The sequence below is a fragment of the Phascolarctos cinereus genome, unplaced genomic scaffold, assembly GCF_003287225.1.
Source record: "Phascolarctos cinereus isolate Bilbo 61053 unplaced genomic scaffold, phaCin_HiC Scaffold_688;HRSCAF=1324, whole genome shotgun sequence".
NCBI lineage: Eukaryota > Metazoa > Chordata > Mammalia > Diprotodontia > Phascolarctidae > Phascolarctos > Phascolarctos cinereus.
In genome coordinates this window covers 4004-17685 of record NW_027556055.1, presented here as the reverse complement: position 1 = coordinate 17685, position 13682 = coordinate 4004, and the positions used below count along the sequence as shown (strand labels likewise).

Below are 13682 nucleotides of genomic sequence, written 5' to 3'. Positions count from 1 at the left end.
AGTGTCACATAATCAATTCCAACATTCTCAATTTTTTTATTGTTTTCAGACAGTTTGGATTAAGTGAGTTGCCCAGGGTCACACAGCTAGTAAATGTCATGTTTGGTCTGAGGCCGAATTTGAACTCAGGTGTTCCTGACTCCAGGGCTGGTGCTCTATCCCCTGTGCCACCTAGCTGCCCCATTTCCAAAATTCAAGAGATCTTCATCATTTTTTCTGACCCCGATATGAGCACTTGCTCTGTGTGAGTTCCCCATAAGACAGTCTTTTTGGAAAGCACACGTTTGGCATTTGAATGATGTGGCCAGTCCACTGAAGCTGTGCTCTCTGCAGTAGAGTTTGAATGCTTGGCAGTTCAGCTCAAAAAAACACCTGAGTGTGTGGTATCTTATGTTACCAGGTGATCTTCAGAATCTTCTTAAGACAGTACAAATGGAAGCAGTTTATTTTTTCTGGCATGGTGCTGATATATTGTGTAAGTTTCACAGGCATACAACAATGGGGTTAGCCCAACAGCTCTCTAGTCCTTGTGTTTGGTAGTAAGTCTTATATCTCTTGTCTTACACTCTTTCCTTTGAAGGCTCCCAAGTACTGAACTAGCTCTGGCAATGCATACATCAACCTCATTATCAATGTGTACATCCCTGGAAAGTATTCTGCCAAGGTAAGTGAACTTATCCACCTCATGCAAAACTCCATTTGCTGTGACCAGTGGTTCCATGTATGGATGGCATGGTGGTGCTTGCTGGAACATCTGAGCATTGTTGGTGTTGTTAGACCAAAATGAGCACAAACAGCAGAGAACAGATCCATTCTTTGCTGTACCTCAGCTTCAGAGGCTGCATTGAGTGCACAGTCATCTGCAAACAGAAAATCATGCATTGACACTTCCTCTACTTTGGTCTTGGCTTGTAAGCTTTTCAAGTTGAACAATTTACCATCAGTGCTGGAGCTGATTTTGATGCTTATATGTCCTCATTGAAGGTGTTTGACAACATGGCTGAAAAAATCATGCTAAAAAGCATGGGAGCAAGCACACAGCTTTTTTCCACTCCATTGGTGAATAGGAGAGCAGAAGACCATGGTCCATTATCTAGAACTTGGCAGGCATACTCTCATGAAATTGATATACTTATGATGATCTTCCCTTGGGATCTAAACTTTGACATAAGATAAGTTCAAAATGTATGCAGGACCTAGATAGATAGGTTGAAATTATCCAAAATTAGAAGAATATGGCCCATTTTACCTATTAGACTTATGGGTGGAAGGCACCTTATGAATAAAGAAGAAATAGAGGGCATTGTGTGGCATAAAATGAATATCAATTACATCAAATCAAAAAGGTTTTGTACAAATAAAACCAATGTGGCCAAGATCAGAAGGAAAACAGAAAATTGGGGGAAAAATTTTAAAGATGCTTTCTCAGATAAATGTTTCATATATGCTAAGTAAATCCTTTGTCTAATGTAAAAGAATATGAGTCATCTCCCAATATATAAATTGTGAAAGGATATGAACAGGCACTTTTTCAATGAAGAAATCAAAACTATAGTCATATGAAAAATGCTCTAAATCATCATTAAACCAACTTTAAGACATTACCTTGAACCTATCAGATTAGATAAAATGTTGGAGGGGATGTGGAATAATTGGAACACATTCACTGTTGGTGGAACTGTGAACTGATCCAACCATTTTATAGAGTCACCTGGAATTATGTCCAAAGAGTTAGAAAACTGTTTATAATCTCTGTCCCTGGAATACTACTATTAAATCTGTTTCCCAAGTTAATTTAAGGTAAAAAGGAAAAAGAATCTATGTGCTCTAAAATAATTATAGCAGCTCTCAAAGAACTGGAAATTGAGTGGATGCTCATCAATTGGGGAATGGCCAAATAAGTTGTGGTATTTGATTATGATGGAATACTACTGTGCCGTAAGAAATGATAAGTGGATAGATTTGAGATAAAACATAGAAAGGCTGAAATAATGAAGAAATAATGAAGAGTGAAATAAGCAGAACCAGAAGAACATTGTACGCAGCAACAGAAAAACAACTATGAATGACTAAGTCTTTTGGAGTATTATAAATACGCAAATGAACTACAAAGGACCTATGAAGGAATATACTATCCATACCCATAGAAAGAACTGATAAATAGAAGAATGTTTAGTATGGTTTTACATACATACAAATACATAAATACATATACATATATACACACACACGTACAAACAGACACACAAACATATTTGTGTGTAATCGCAGCCATCTGCGAGATGGGAAGGGAGGGAGAAAAAAAGTGCACAGCAGAGAACAAAATAAAATCTAGAAGGAAATACAGAAAACCAGGGTAGCTTTGAAAATGATATGTAGTATTACAGAGTTTTTTTAAAAAAGTAAACAATAAAATGGAAATTCATTGTGTCATACTGAATCCTCTTTTTCGTTGTGCTGTGTACATAAAGCTCTTGTTTTGGTTTTTTGTATTTAAGTTTAAAATGAATAAAAATTTTAAAAAATTAAAAATTAAATTGCAAAAGCACACAAAAAAGAAAAGGTTGAAGAACAGGGGGTAGGATTTTGATTATTATCTAGTTATAGAAGAAATTGTAGGGGTACTGAGTCAAATGCACATTAACAGAATTTAGCCTTCTCGAGAATTTTTGCCTTTTCTTCAGAAAGTACACTAAAAGAAAAATGGTTGAAATGGTTAAAAAACAGTGCCAAGGGATTTTGAGATTCAGAAAAGTAGGAAATATTGCTCTTGCAGTGAATGTGTATTGTATGTGTTTCTCACCCTGGAAAATCCTTTAAGAGATTTTGCACACTGAATAGACTCTCCCAGGGTTGTGAGGATAAAAAGTGATAGTATTTCTAAAGCTCTTTGCAAACCTTAAAGAGCAATATGAAAGGTAATTATTATTATTGTTATCATCATGATGATGTATGAAGACGATATGTAGTCTCTCTTTCCATGAGATCAGCTGAGTGTGTTGATCTTCCTAAAGAGAATTATGCAGGCATTAGGTTTTCAAAGAAACAACAATCAAAAGAGTGAGCTAGGCAGCCCTTGTGACTTAGAAGGCAAACAGATCCATGTCCAGAAGAAGTCTGATCAATTATTGACATAAATTTCTTTACTCCTTTATTAAAGGGATTTCAATCATCTTCAGGGAAACTGAAAAGCATGTTTTTTTTGTTTGTTTTGTTTTCGTTTTTTTTTTTTTGTCTAGGCAATGGGGTTAAGTGACTTGCCCAGGGTCACACAGTTAGTTAAGTGTTATGTATCTGAGCCCAGATTTGAACTCAGGTCCTTCTGAATTCAGGGCCATTGCTCTGTCCACTACACCACCTAGCTGCCCCATGAAAACCATGTTTTAAGGAGAATGACGTCACATAGACCTGAAAGCATACTGTCTGAATAGGACTGACACAAATTTTCCACCTTTATAACAACTTAACTATATTCTATTTATTCTTTGTAGTGTTTTATTTTTCCCAAATTATATGTTAAAACAATTTACAAATGTGTAAAAAAAAAGTTTTGAGTTGCAAATTTTATCCTTCCTATCCTCCTTTCCTACCCTTCCCCATCCTTGAAACAGTAAGCAATCCAATGTACATTATACATGTGTGTGCAATCATGTAAAACATTTCCATGTTAGTGATTTTCTACAAGAAGACTTGAATAAAAAAAGTGAAAGAAAGAAAGTGAAAAATTGTCATGCTTCAGTCTGCATTCAGTCAATATCAGTTCTTTCTCTGGAGATGGATAGAATGCTTCATCATGAGTCCTTTGGGATTGTACTAGATTGTTCTATTGCTGAGAGCAGCCAAGTCATGACAGCACTTCCTAATACAATTTTGCTGTTAATGTATCCACTGTTCTCCTGGTTCTGCTCAATTCACTTTACATCAGTTCATGCAAGTCTTTCTAGGTTTTTCTGAAATCATCCTGCTCATCATTTTTTAGAGCACAATAATTTTCCATCACAATCATATATCACAGTTTGTCCTGCCATTCCTCAATTGATGGGCAACCCCTCAATTTTCAGTTCTTTGCCACCAAAAAGGATACCCTTTCATCCAGCAACACTACTGCTAGGTCTATATCCCAAAGAGAATAAAAAAGGGAAAAGGATTCGTTAGTAAAATTTAACTACATTCTACATAATCCATTGAATTTTAATTTCTTTCTAAAATAATGAAGCAGTGACAGTAAAATGAAAACACAAGTCCTGTGCCAGTGAAGGAAGAAAAAAAACATACAAAATTGACACAGTTCAGATTCTACGCACTATATAAGATTTCATAATCCCAATGCCTGATACAAAACTAATTTATTTTTTGGAAAGGTCCTAATGGACCTCATAAACCCCTACCCTTACTTTACCACCCTCACCCCTCTCCCCTGTGGAATAACAGTACTGACCTACCTCATTCCCTGCTCAGTAGAGAAGAAAGAGAAAGTTGAAAAGAGCAGGGAAACAATACTTTATCTCTTGAGGACTTAGTGACAGCAGACTTGGGAGCTCTGAGTAAGGAGAGAGGTGCCTTCATTTTGAAGCTCAGTCCAAAATGCTCTACCCCTGACAATGGAGAAGACAAACTCGTGCCCCTAGAGAACTGTGTCACTGCCCCAGCATACACAAGGAGTTTCTGTTAGAAACAGACAATGAAGCCTACAGAACATCTCCTGTCTCTTTCATGCCTTCATTCCTCCAGCTGGAAGAGGGATATGAGAGAACATGATTACCACTAGAGGTAAATAACAGGCAGATCCCAAGTATTTTTTAAAACTTAAATTACTTTGAACCAATACTAAAACACACAAGAAGAAAAGAAAGAGGAACAGTATAAAGTTAAATGTTAAAAATATAATAAAAAGAAGAAAAGAAAAAATAAAATGCATTCCCATTTGCACAGCAAAACATGAGATGATTGAAAATATACAGCAATAAATTTCCACTTCAAGAAAGCCTATATACTATGCATTTTGTTTAGAGCTATCCATATTTGCTTCCTTCTAAGTTTTCTTATACATATATATTTATAATATATGTATGTATGTATATGTATATATGTACATGTGTATGTACGTGTATGTGCATATATAAATATAAATATGTGTATTCCAATTCTAAAAATAAGAAAGGGCACTAGAATGAAGCATGGGAGCCAAGGGATAGGGGCAGAGATACTGAGAAAAAAGTAACCCATGAGGAAATTCAGTTCAAAATCAGTCAGAAATAGAAGGAGATTGACTCAGAAAATATCAGAAACAGAAATCCTTTATAAGCATTCTCTTGGTATGAAAACAGTTGGAATGATGGGTAATTTCAATGAGGCTAGAGCTCGTCTCTAATATGTGCGTGGCAGGCATCAAACAAAGCAGGATAGAGACAGGAGAGTCAGGAAGCAGACAGAAGTTTAATTTCAAAGTGATGGAAAATGGCTTGCAATCATGGACACATATACCGGAGCTCCATCCCTGGTGTAGGAGTTGAAGCATTGTGGGGAGATCTCAGTATTTATACTAATGGCTAAGTAGTGACCTCTGACATTGACAAGGGTAAAATTAATAATGTGACAAATTTGATTCAAAGCAGGGCTTCATGACTGCAACATGGGTACTAATGGTGCTTGTCCATACTCAGAGTTCACCTAATGCTGGTGTGTAACAATTCTGGGATTTTGCTGTGGCTGAGATCATGCTGAGGGTGAGCACAAAGGATTGTTTTCAAAGGAAGCTCAGGGCATAACCTGCTTGCTGAGCCTTAGCTCTGGAAAACAAGGTGTCTCCTTGTATCTTGTCAGGAAGGACAGACACTGTCTTTCTCATCATCAATATTGAATGTTATTTTTTTCTTTTTTTAATTATTAAGTCCTTTTGAATGATCAACAATCACTTCCACAAGCTTTTGAGTTTTAAATTTTTCTCCCCTTCCCTCCCCACCTTTCTCCCCAAGACAGCGAGCAAACTGATATAAGCTAATATTTTATATTCTTAGTGTCATAATATGTTCTCCAGGGCTTTAGAGCCAGTTCTGGAGGATCTTTCTTTTGCATTTCAGGGAGAGGACTAACCCAAAGGAGATGGCAGCTGTTTTTTCTCTTGTTGAAGAAGGTAAAACATGCAGATTTCTTTCTCCCTTGGTATGAAAACCAGCCCAGAATCTTTAGCTGCAGGACAGGGGCTTCAGTCTTGTGTGGCTTCTTCTTTATCCTGAAGACTGACCTTGTGGAGATTCCACACTGGAATTTCGGCTGAATTGGATTTTTTTTTCGATGATGCAACCGGGGTTAAGTGAGTTGCCCAGGGTCACACAGCTAGTTAAATGTCAAGTGTGTGAGGCTGGATTTGAACTCAGATCCGGATATCCCAGTGTCTGTGCTTTGTCAATTACACCACCTAGTTGCCTCCTGAATTGGATTAAAAAAATACTTTCTTTTTAATTCATAGAACAAAACAAACATTTTTATAACACAGTACCACAAAAAAGATGATTGGACATGAAACTGCAAAACTACCATGTACAACTTGCCATTCCCTCCAAATATACAACAATATTATCACGTAAATTTTTCTCCTGCCTCACCTCCCCACCCTAGATGTGGATGGCAACCATTACATCAAAAATATGTTTATGTATATATATGTACACTTATTCTATTTATACACTTCTATTTATCAGTTCCTTCCTGGACACAGTTAGCCTGTTCCTTCCTATGTCCTTTATTTTTAATTTGTGTATTCATAATACTCAAAATTACTTAGTTGCTCAAAATTGTTCTTAAAACAATATTGCTTCTACTGTGTAGAAACTCTTGGTCCTGCTCACTTTGCTCTTTGTCATTTTATGCAAATCTTTCCTTGCCTTCCTGAATTGGCATTTTATTCTGATCATTTTCCAAGGTAGAATTTTGCACATGGAGAGACACTGTTGTTTTGGTTTGACGTGACTGTTGTCTTTAAATGCAATCTCTCTGTCTTTGTAGGTATTCAGTGCAATTTTCAGCTGGTGGAGCTTGGCAGACGTGTGAGACTTCCTGGGGTGTCTCTTGCTCCTCTCCTGTAAAGGTGCAAAGATTCCTCTAGAGAATCACCCTCAATGACTACTGAATGCGCTGGGTCTGCCACGCTTTTGGGAAGGGGCTAGGGTGGGTCTGCGTTATCAAGAATGATGGCAGTGAGAAATACTATGCAGTTACCATGATGTGTTGTTTGATCCCCAAGTATTTCACTCTTGAACGTTTGATTTCAGGAAAAAAAATTCCCACTTAGGCCTTACTTAAAAGTGCCTGCCCTTTTGTTTTAATTTTAAGATCATCATTTCTGTGGCTGAGATGAGAGGTAGGTTTCATCTTCAATCCTCTGGATTCATGTTGTATATATTGTATTGAACTAATTCTAAATTCTTTTCAAAATTATTTTTCTCTGTAGTGATGCTGTCATTGTATAAATTGTTCGCCTAGTGCTACTCCTCTCTGAGCAGTTCATAGATGTTTTCCCAGTTTTCTCTGAACCTGGCTGTTTCATCAATTCTTGTGCATCAATAGCTTCCAGTATATTAATATACCATGATTTATTTAGTGTAACAGTTCCTTACTTTCCTATGTAAGTATTAATTAATATAACAATAATTCTAATTACCACTATTATTATTAGATATATTCCTCATATACATAATTTCTTATTGCACAGTAATGTTCTATTATGTTCATGTTCCACAATTTATTAAGCAATTGTCTAATTAATGGATATCTACTTTATTTCCAATTTTTGGCAGTTTTCATCAAATAAGGAGCTTCTTCTTAAAGGCCTGATATTTTGTAAATTTTTGGTTCTTCCAAGGGGGTATGATCTAAGGAGAGATGTATGCTAGTCTCCTGGCCTATGCTTCGATCTGTGAGGGACCACAAGTACTCTTTACGTCCCTGGAAATCCACTGTGACTGTAAGCTCTGGTGTGCTAGTGCTCCTCTTTGCCCCAGGACTGCCATCCAGGACTTCCTCAGGGCTTACAAAGAGACCCTGTAACCTTCTTTTGACCACTTGTTTGACCTCCTTACTGTCTTTGGGCTGAGAACTCTGGGAGCAGCTGCTACCATTGTTGATTCAGTGGCTCTCAAGGTGTGCTCCTGCTTTGTTGTGGGTGGGGCTGTGCTGGCATGGCCTGCATTGGAGTATGCTCCACTTTTACCTGGGTGCTGCAGACTTTCCTGCTGACCTAAATTATCCAGTAGTATGCACTGGAATTGTCTAAATACCAGCATTGGCATCTGTGCGCTAAGAGGTCTGCAAACCACCACTGCTGCCACTGATTCAGCTGCCCTGAGGCCTGCTACTAGTTTGCTGAGGCCTGGTCTGCACTGGTATGGCCTGCACTGGACTGTGCTCATCTTTCACCCTGGTGCCCAGACCTCGCTTCCTGACCTTCTCAGTTTTCTTGGGCTGCAAATTGTTTCACCCTGTCTTTTGGTGGTTTCTACTGGTCTAGAATTTGTTTAAAATCATTATTTAAAGGTATTTGGAGGGATTAGGGGAGAGAATTCAAGTGAGTCCCTGCTTTTACTCTGACATCTTGACTCCATGTCTTGATTTTTAAGTTTTTGGACTTGCCATGTTTTTCCACGCGACCTATAATCCTTAGGTTGTCTTTTTTGTAATCTTTTGTAATTTTAAATGTTACTGCTTTTACTCTTCTCCTTCCAGACTATTCCTGTCTTTTGTGTACTTATAATTCCAATCACTTATTCTTTGTTTTTATCTTTGGTGAGATTTTCCAGCATTTATTTAATTTTTTCTATGCTGTCGATTATGTATGTTATGCAGGAGATAAATTCAACTTTCACAACTCTCTCTCTCTCTCTCTCTCTCTCTCTCTCTCTGTCTCTCTGTCTCTCTCTCTCTCTCTCTCTCTCTCTCTCTCTCTCTCTCTCTCTCTCCCTCTCTCTCTCTCTTTCTACAATGGAGTTAAGTGACTTACCCAGGGACACACTCTTGTCAATGTCAGGTGTCTAAGGCCTGATTTGAATTTAGTTCCTCCTGACTCCAGGGCAGTGGTCTATCCATTGTGCCTTCTAGCTGCCCCCAACTTTCACAACTCACATTTTTTTCTGGCACTATTTCTTGCACCATTAGGAAACATTCTGCTGTGACTCCATGCTGTCACCTCCTAAGAGACCTTGGGATCCATAGAACCTTCTATTTGGTCATGTATAGATTAATTTTTCTTTGTATTGCAGTATTTATTCGTTGTTGGAATTTTTAGGTGTTCAAGGGGCTCTTTTCTTAAGTTATTAATATCTTCCTTATCTGTTTATTTAATTATCTTCAAGGTCTCTAACTGAATTTTCTTCTTCTTGAGACCTTTGGAAATGTCAATCTTTTTTCATTATATACACCTGTCCCATCCCTTCTGACTCCTTCCACTTTGATGTTAGATTCCCTGATGTCTGGACCTGAAATCTGTGTTGGCCTCTTTCTGTCGTAGGTGGATTCACATTTCAGTGCCTTCAGTCTCTGCCCATGTGATTTCTGAAAGTAAAAAATGGCTTCAGGTGGATTCCAGGACCTTTTCCTTCAGATCTGTTGGAGTTGTACACATTCTGACTTCCTCCTGCGGTTCCTTCTGTTTCTTAGTTTTTCTAGCTAAGACCTGCTGCAGCACAGCATGCTGCCATACTGCCACTGTAAGGAAAGCAAAAATCTGATTTTCTATACCTCCACCTCTGCTACACAGTATGGATTGGGAAGAATTTAGTTCTCTTGTGAGCCATGGCTAAATGACTGCCACCAGTCCAAGGGTTTAGGAGCTGGTATGAGAGGGAATTTTGAGTGAGCATGTTCATGTTTAAGGATAATAAGCCTTCTCTGCTGTTAATTCATCAGCTTGCTGCCTTGTTAGAATTCTTGGTGCTTAGGTGGTGTTGCTAGCTGAAACTGCTTTTTCTTCTCATGCATTACTGTTATTTTGGAAACATTTGAGAGGTTGTGAGGATTGGAGAGGAAAGAGATTTCTCCAGTTTGTTAGTCACATGACTAAGAATATATGATCAGATTTTGATACAAATGTGTTCATATTCTATTAAAGGAAATTAAAAAAAAATGTCCCCCAGAAGATGTGGTTTCTAATGTAACATTCCCCTGTTGGTCTACTCCTCTACATCATGTTTACAGGTTGGATGATCAAAATGTCAATGACCCCAGGTATTTGTGACTCCACACTCAAGGACTCAAACCACTTGACATAACTAGTTCAAAGCAAAGAAAACAATTAGAGTGTGAACCTTTCAACTACAAATATGAAGCACACTTTCCCACAAATACGCACAGAATCAATGGGAAGAGTGGGCTGATGCATGGTATGCTAGTTAAAAGATACACATAAGGAACACATGTGGCCAGGCCAACTCATGTCTCCGCCACTTCAGCACCCTGGCTTCCTTTCTCTTATTGTGAAATTTCCGTAGTGCTCTTTAAAAATGTTTTAAAATATATTTCCTTTTTAATTTATGGAATACAGGAACCATCTCCATAATATAGTATGATAAAAAGTGATTGCATCTGAAACTGAAAATATATTATGCACAGCATGCTATTCCCTTTAAATAAGTTTAAATAAACTTTTAAAAAGTTATCATGTAAATAACTTTTTTTATTCCCTCCCACCCTATTAGACACAAATATTTATATTTGTAAAATCATTCTATAATCTATTATCAGTTCTTTCTCTTTATGCAGATAGTGTCTTCTTTTACATGCCTTTTGTAGTTAATCTGGGTATTTATAATACTGAAAATGTTACTTTTTCTGAAACAGTATCCTTGCTGGCCAGTTCTTACTGTTGGATTCCCTGGGGCTGGTTTTCTCCTTAGCTCAACTTCTGACAGCAGAGCTGATTCTCATTCTATTTAAAATAGAGCTGCTAGATTGTTTTTTTTAATATATCAAGGCAAGGGCTTGGCTAATCTAGCTTTGTTCCATGGCATCAGTTGCCTTCATCATGTAGCAAGCACCCTAAATACTCTCAGGTTGATCAAAAGTGTTCATGTTAACTAAGGGAGTTAAAAATGTTAAGCTTTATTTAAATTTGCTTTACAAAGAATGAATGACACTCCCAAGTTTTGCAACCTTTACTATGTGAATAGGACACATAGGGTGATCATTTTATGTCTGAAATGGGAAAAGTTTAAAAATCTAAGACACTTATACAGCATGTCTGAAAAATGACTTATGGAGTCAGCACTTGAAGAGTACCAATCTATGCTTTTCTCTTCTACTCATTGAACTCTGTTCAGAGCTCTATTGTATTATAAATTATCCTTAATTTGGTAAACAACAGAGTAAGAAGGAGCCACTCAAAATGTAATAACAATAACAGGAAAGAAACCAAATAAACATGGCTCAGAGTCCTTGCTTTATGATGAAGACTCCATAGCTATAATGGTGATTAAGAGAGGGATTGTTGGCTTTTTATTCTTGTTTTTTCCCCCACTGAGTTGAGTCCTTGAGAAAAAAAAAAGATGACTTGGAAATTCTAGATATAGAACTCTAAAAGGATAAGGGCCCTGAATTATAAATATCCTTCTTTAAAAAAAGAATGTGGAAGTGAGAATGGAAACATGTTTCTGAGTATACAATTAAAATTTCAGCAGGTGGCAGCAGAGCTATATCTTCTGGGTGATGAGAATGGACTTGAACTTAGGATCATCTCATGAAATCTTAGCCATACTTGCTCATAATCACAAAGGATAACAGTTTCTCTCTCCCATTAAATAGGCTATGTCTGATTGAGGAACAAGGTGTTTGTTGGAGGAGACTTGCAAATCTCTTATTGTGAACAGTGACTTTCATAACTCAATTTCTCCACCTAAAAGATTTAAAAAAGGTATATGAGCTATTCCTATCAAGGCAATGAGTGAGTGTAACTGAAACTATGGTAAATAATTTAGGTGAAATGTAATCCTAGGAAAAGGAGATGAAAAGTTGAGTTAGGAAGCAGTAGAGTGCCAAGGACAGGAAAAGAGACCCTGAGAATAAACTGATTCAAAAAAGATTCAGTCTGTGTTTGGGAAATGGAAGATGTTTGAGGAGTTTGACATTCAGAAATGGGCCTAAGATCAATTAGAAATATTAGGAGCACAGAAAAGCCTAGAACATGTCATCCAACTGTTTAGAGTTATCTAAGTAATGTGGGGTCATTGACACTGAGTCAAAACCATCAGTTCTGAGAGTCTCAGTGTCAACAACATTCCCCAGTCCTTTGGCACTAGTTCTAAGAGAACTATCCGAAGTTCAGGAAAGAACTTCTCCCTGGGAGGAAGAAGGTGTTCTTCCTCTTTTTGAATAGAGCAAGACATGCAAATTGGGTCCCTCCCTACTGGGATGAAAAGCAGCCCCAAACCTGTACCTGTACCTCCTGTGGGAGACAAACTCAAGTGCTCTGTGTCCTTCCCAGAGGACTAACCTGGAAACTCACCATGAAATTTAGGCTGAACTGGATTTTCCTTCTCACCATTTTGAAGGTAGTTTTATGGAGAGGAAGGGACAATGTGAAGTGGTGACTTCATGTGACTATTGACTTTAATGTAATGTCTCTGTGTTGCAGGTGTCCAGTGTGATGTGGAGCTGGTGGAGTCTGGGGGAGATGTGATACAGCCTGGGGGATCTCTGAGTCTCTCCTGCAAAGGTTCTGGATTTACTTTCAGCAGCTACTACATGCATTGGGTCCGCCAGGCTTCAGGAAAGGGACTGGAATGGGTTGCAAGCATTAGTAGTAGTATATACTATGCAGACTCTGTGAAAGGCCGATTCACCATCTCCAGAGATAATGGCAACAGCATCTTATACCTACAAATGACTTCCGTTGAGACTGAGGACACAGCTGTGTATTACTGTGCAAGAGACACAGTGAGGAAAAGGAATGTGAGACCTGATTAAAAACTTCCCCTGCCAGGAGGGGAAGTGTCAGTGAGGCAAGAAGTGGACTGAGCTCATGATGCACAAAGTAAAAGATGCCTATATCCAGGAACAGGTATAGTGAATTTCTATTTATGGCTTGTGGTGTTTTTTCTGTCCCAGGAGAAAGCAACTTTTCCAGTACCTAGCTATCATTCTTAATGCCTCACTCTCAGTCCCACCTCTACCCCATAATCAATTGTAGTATGTATCATCCATTCTACTTTATCAGAAATTCTACTGTACTCTACCTTCTCTCCTGAAGGTAGGGCAACCACATTGAGGTAGGCCTTTACCAACTCATACCTGGACTATTATGCTAGCTTGATGGTTATTCTGCCAACCTTAGTACTCTCTTCACTCCAGTTCACAGGAAACTCAGCTATTAATATCACCTTCCAAACATAGATCTGACAGTTTTCCCCGAGTTCTGGTGAATCCAGAATAAAACATAAGTTCTGATTTGGCTTTTAAATCCTTTTGTAGCATGGCTCCTTCCTGTCTTATTCTACCTTAGTGCTTTCCACATGCTCATCAATCCAATGACACTGATCTCCTTGCTGTTCCTTTCACAACAGATTCCATCTCTCTACTGTGTATTTTCACTGGCTGGAATTCTTCTCCTCCTCATCCCTGCCTCCTGGCCCCCTTGACCTCCTTAAATCTTACCTAAAATACTCCCACCTTCTACTTTCCCCCCTCTTTAATTCCAC

The 13682-nt window shown here is 38.1% G+C and overlaps 1 long non-coding RNA gene across 2 annotated transcripts; it reads left to right on the top strand.

The window, feature by feature from the left end:
• Nucleotides 1-6894: 6894 nt before the first annotated feature.
• Nucleotides 6895-13042, top strand: LOC144458178 (uncharacterized). Of its 2 annotated transcripts, none has more exons than XR_013487726.1 (2): nt 6895-6922; nt 12620-13042. It is a non-coding gene; the product is annotated as an uncharacterized LOC144458178 (long non-coding RNA). The 2 variants fall into 2 exon arrangements; XR_013487725.1 differs by lacking the exon at nt 6895-6922 and adding an exon at nt 12318-12536.
• Nucleotides 13043-13682: the final 640 nt, after the last annotated feature.